Here is a 5,757-nt window from a genome sequence, read left to right on the forward strand (position 1 = left end):
TCTCCCTTTGCAAAAGCATTTTATCCTTGGTTTTATAATGAAAATACTGTGGAGATGTCAGAAAGTCAGTCTGCCCTCAGATTGCTCATTAAGTGCAGGCTCCTTTCCCCAGGCGTCATGAATATAACGAAGGGCAGAAATATCTGAAAAAGAGTCCAGCTCCTCTCCTTTGGGCTTCTTGGGCCCACTCTTCTCCGCCTGAACCATCTACCCCATCCACGTGGCTGGTTCCATTTTGTCACCCAGCGCTCAGCTGACACATCAGAGGCCGAATCTGGTCATCTAACTCCTTACATTTTGGTTTTGTTTTTTTTTTTTCGGGGCAGCGGTGCCTTGTTGTTTTTCTTGTTCTCTTTTTTTTTTCATAATTTTTTCCTGTATTTGATATATTCTTGTTTAGTCGTTGTTGACTTTTTTTATCATTGATCTTTTATTATTAGAGTAGTACTCCAGGAGATCAGGAAATGAGTTTGTGGTTGTCTTGTTCACCCTGCCCTGCGCCCCAGCTGCGAGGGCACCTGGCAGATACACAGCAGCCCAGGAAAAACGGGAGACGTGGATGGATGCATCAGAGCCAAGAGAGGGAGGAGCGCGCCTGATCACAGCACTGGGAGCGTGTCCTGTGCCCGACACCAGCCTGCCTGGGGCTGTTGAGTCATCCCTCCCAGTTGGGCCAGCTTGCTTGGCTTTGCTGTCCATTACAGCAGGAATCCTCCAGATATGTTGATAAACAGATGATCTGAATGAATTCATCATTTTTATATTTGTGGGAAATAGTTTAGTATAAGCAAAACCCAAGATCCAAGTGCCTGAAATGTAAGTATCCCAAACGTACCAGCCTGCACACCTTTTCTCCTTCTTCTCCTGTAGCGGACAGCCTGGGAGTGACAGTCTCTCCGGGCCTCACAGGACGAGTGCTCACAGTATAAGGCAGGTGCTCGGTGACCTGGCTTTTTGTTCCCAAGACTTGGGTATCAGTGATGGTGGCGATGGCCCTGGAGCCACTTCCCAGGTGATGGAGTGTCATGGGTGCTGAGATCAGTGGAAGTGGGCAGGGGAGGCAGCAGCACTGAGCCTGCTGAAGAGCATGTTTGTGAGGGGTTTCTGTTGGGCACACCATCTAGAAAAGCCCGGGAGAAGAGCCATTTCTGCCTCAGGGGAGCCCCTGGCCCTGGCATATGGGCTTATCCTGGGACAGAGGAAGGCACGCACAACCTATGTTTTCCGGCCTGAGAACCCATGGTCGGGCCCCTCCCCAGTCCCCAGATGACTAGATCGTTGAGCTGGGAGCAGTTTGTCCTATTTGAGATCGGAAAGTCTATGACCACACAGTGAGAAAGCAGAACCTGAGGAGAAACCATTCAGCCAGTTTCTGGAAAACAAACAATCCACATACTGGTGAGTAAACAGAAAGCAGAACAATACAGGGCCTGTGAAAGACTGTCTCAGTATAGAGGGACCTGATACTTGAGATGTGAAGGACAAGCATGTATGAAAAAGATTTCGTGAAACAAGCAAGTTCCAGGCCGCATCTGCTCTGTACTCCTGAAAATGTTCAGAAACTAGTTTCCATGTTTCTATGAAAAGGTTGAGTAAATTTTTGTCCTTTTCTGCCCGGATCTCAAATGGGATAGGTAAAGGTATTTTTTAAATGTACAAATACATGGTATAATACTGAAATTCGTACTAGAAGATGTGACGTAGAGAAGAGAGAAGGAAGTCCTCCAGCAGGAAGACTAGAGAACGAGAAGCGAGGCCCTGGCCAGCCGCTCGAGGCAGCTCGGAGCCCAGTCTGCGGTAAGCTGCGTGTGCCCTCTTGAGGAGGGGCGCCTCTGCAGACAGGAGCACGTGCAGAGTCCCCAGTCATCTGAGGACAGGCGGCATCTCGAAACAGTATCCAACTCTTGTAGAAATACCAGTACGGGAATCAGAAGGTGACTCAAAGGCCATCTTACCTGTTAAAAAGAGAATAAACTGGTAAGGAAAACACTGTTTTTAGAAATGAAACACATCATAAACTTAGTCCAGCTGAAGACAAAACAGATGCACATACAGTGAGCTGGAAGATGAAGGCACATGATTCTTCCTGACATCATTGCAAAGGGAACAGAGAAGTATGAAACCGTAGAGGAGATAATCAAATTAAAACTTTGTTTAGCTAAAGAAATATTTGACTTTGTGTTGAAAAAGTCTTCAAAGTCCAAACCAACGGAAGCATATAAATCCGTGGCATTCCCCAACAGTGTCAGTGACTTAATGAAAACTTTTTAATGCAGTAGCAACAAGAACTATTAAGTATTTGGGAATACACCTAATGAGCTGTCCGGGACGCGAATGGATAAAATTATAAAACTTTACTGAAAAAGATGGAAAGATCTGAATAAAAGGGCATGCTGTATTCTAGCTGGAGGAGTTCAGTATTCTGGTAGTTCTCCCTGTAGTTAGACATTGTACCCCTGACAGGTACTTTCATGGAGCTCGTGTGGGTGGGCAGTGATGAATGGTCAGGAGCGAGGGAAGGGGCTGTGTCCTTGGATGCCAGAACCTAAAGCAGCCTGGTATCCATGAGTCCTTGCAGCAGTGAGGCAGAACGGAAAGTTCTGAAGCATGTGGGAATCTGGAACAAAAGAGGAATTGCGGAGGAAGGAAGGATTCGTGGAAGATGGAATGAGACCTACCGGCTGCTCTTTCAAAAGGTGCCTACAGCAGCTCAGATTTCTAAATCCTATTGCATATAAAAGTAAATTTCAGGCTAGTCGGATATGTAAACATGAAATATGAAAGAATTTGGGGATAATACCAGAGAATGTATTATCCCATCTATAGTGTCAGGATAGGGAAGAGCATCATAAAAAAACAAAACAAAAAAACCAACTCTGAATTTAAGGAGGAATTTATTCCTTTGCTCCCCCTTGGAATATCAGATTTGGGTTGGGACGGAATCCCGAGGAACCTCCACAGTGAGCTCTCTGAAGAATACTCCAATTAGCAAGAGTAACCAGTGCGTTTTATGCAGTTATGTAGTTAGTATTTTTTTTTAATGCTGCCAAATGCAACAAGTAGCCTCTTAAACATTAGCTTCTATGAAAATCTGGCCCACCAGCCCAGCTGCCCCCGGGACCATGGGTCGGCCCTCCCGCTTGAGCCTCAGTAGTTCTCTTCCAGTGGCCCTGTGCGTCACCCCAGACACCACATAAGGGGAAGGGAATTCGTGCCAGCACAGGGCTGCAGGTAAGAATGCTGGGAACACATGTGCCCGAGGAGCCAGTGCAGCTGAAGCCACAAAAGACTGGCGTTGGCGACAGGATGCTGGAGAGGGTGAGGCTGGCGTGGGCGACAGGATGCTGGAGAGGGTGAGACGGCAGGGGAGAAGAGCAGAGCGAAGCAGCAACCAGGTCTCAGGGTTGTAAACCTGAGGCCTGCGTGCCACCCCTTCTGCTCCTGCCCCACAGTGGACCTCGGCCATCAGGAGGCCTTCCCGCTGCACTTGAGGAACCAAGGTCAGATGGTCTTACTGTGCATGAGATGATGGAACTTTCTGCCTTTTTGCTGAAGGGGCAAGTAATGAGGATTCCTTCCCTTCGCCCCCTCTCATCTTCCTGGGGAGCATTGCCCCGTATTCTCTGCCCTACCCCAGAGCCCCCAGGAAGCACCTGGCTTGCAGAGGTCTGTGTTTCCAAAATGGCTGTTCTGGGTCTACATCCCCTGTCCCGCCGCCTGCAGAAATAAATGGGGGTTGCTAAACTTCCCCTTTATCCAGGTTGAATCCAGCCAGTGTTCCAAATAGGACAGATACTCCTGACACTTAAGGACCATGGACTCGAGTCATTTTCAAAAACAAATTTTGAAGTGGGGCGGGGGGTGTCCCAGGGAAGCCTTCAAAATAAATCTTACGCAGAACCTAATGCATAAAAGCAGGAGGAAGAGGCTGTTGTGTAGGTGAACTCATAATCCCTTCCCAGCGTTGTTCTTTACTGGGTGCAGCCCTCCTGACCACCCCTCCCCAGCTGCTGGGGGGTGGGGGGGAGTAGCGTCCTCAGCTACACTGGCTTGTGTTGTCCGCGGACCCTTGCCTCCTGATAACAGCTCAGATTGACTGAGTTGTTTTATTTTTATTTTTAAAAAGTAATCCCTGCACCCAAATTGGGGTGTGAATTCACAACCCTGAGATCGAGAGTCCAGTGCCCCCTATTGAGCTGTTTTAAATGCTGTGGAAGTTGTAAAATGGGGCCTCAAAGTTTTTTGGACATACCTTCTGTGGAGAGCAGGGGTCTGTGCCCACCCCCTTGACTCTGGGCTCTGGGACAGCCTGGTTAAGGTTAAGTGGCACTGGTGGCTTGTAGGAAGAAGCTAGGACACTGGCCACTGCGGCCTCTTCTTAGGACACTGGTTTGAGGAGCCCAGCCACCACAGTGTGAGGAAGCCCATGCTGCCCAGGGCCAGGCCCAGGCGGAGAGGGACTGACGTCACCGCCTTACCAGCTTGTGGGTGTACCGCCTTGGACGTGGGTCCTCCAGCCCCACTCAGGCCGTCTCAGAGGAGGCCCCCTGGGGCAGAGAGGGGCTCTTTCCACAGAGCCCTGCCCAGGCTGTAGTCAGGAGTGAAATGGATGATTTTTGCTGCTGTAAATTTGGAGGGTGGTTTTTCATTAATCAGATGCATAATTGTGTTTATATTGTGATATATAAACTATATGTGTTTATATATATTAATGAAGATAAAATCTAGAATCACAAATTATATACATAGATAAGCCAATGTGTAATTTCACCTAATCCTCAGTCCCTTTTGGGGGACATCCGTATTCACAGAAGTGATACAAGGTACAGAGAGAGGAATCCACTGCCCTTAGCCCCCAGCTGGCCAGTACTGAGGCTGAGTCAGATTGTCGCGGATCACAGACTAGGCCAGAGCCGTCTGTGTGCCTTCTGTGCCTGCGGATTGTCTTCACCTTGTCCCCTGAAGTGGAGAGAGGCAGACAACACCAGAGGCGTTTTCTAGAAGAGGAGTGGGGGAGGTGTGCTTTTCCCAAGGCCCACGGCACACCAGAGCACAGTGGCACTTGGGCTCAGGCCTGCTCGCTCAGAAGCCTGCAGGGGTCCTTGGCCGCGGGCCCCTGGGTGCTGTCCGCTCCGTGCCGTGTCTTCCTGCTGCCCTCGCTTCTGATGTGTGCGTCACTAAGCAGCTGCCCGTGGTGGGATGGGTGCTGAGCCAGCGTGGCCTCTCTCGCTGGATGTAGCCCGTGTCCCGCGGCATTTGGAGGTGAGGAACCAGAGGCAGCGCGGCGTGGTGGCTTACTCCCGGTGTGCGGCGCAGCCCTCTGGACACTCGCCCCCATCCCCAGTGGGCCCCGACCGCTTTGCCAGGCCTTGTCATCGTCCCGGTTTCCCACCAGAGACTGCCTGGGCGATCTTTCAAACAGGCTCACACTCCTGTTCCTCTGACAGAGCAGGATTCCTTCCTGTGAATGGAACCCTTTATTTTCAACATCCATAAATCACGAAGATGAAAATGGGAGCTGACATGTGACCATGTAAAGTGGACGTTTTGCACTTTGGATGGTTTGGAAGCAATAAACTCGGGCCCTGAAGTGCTGAGTTATGAGCAAACTAAACATCCCTCCCTACCTCCGAGGGCGGTTTAACTCATTCACCCCTCAGAAGAATGTACTATTACACTCCTATTTCCCAGGTGAGGAAAATGGGACAGGGGAGAAGCCTGTCCACTGGAGAAATGCTGGTGGACCATCTCTTGGCA

The sequence above is a fragment of the Mirounga angustirostris genome, unplaced genomic scaffold, assembly GCF_029215605.1.
Source record: "Mirounga angustirostris isolate CCGP_5_RB_7025 unplaced genomic scaffold, mMirAng1.0.hap1 SCAF_16, whole genome shotgun sequence".
In the NCBI taxonomy this organism is placed as follows: Eukaryota; Metazoa; Chordata; class Mammalia; order Carnivora; family Phocidae; genus Mirounga; species Mirounga angustirostris.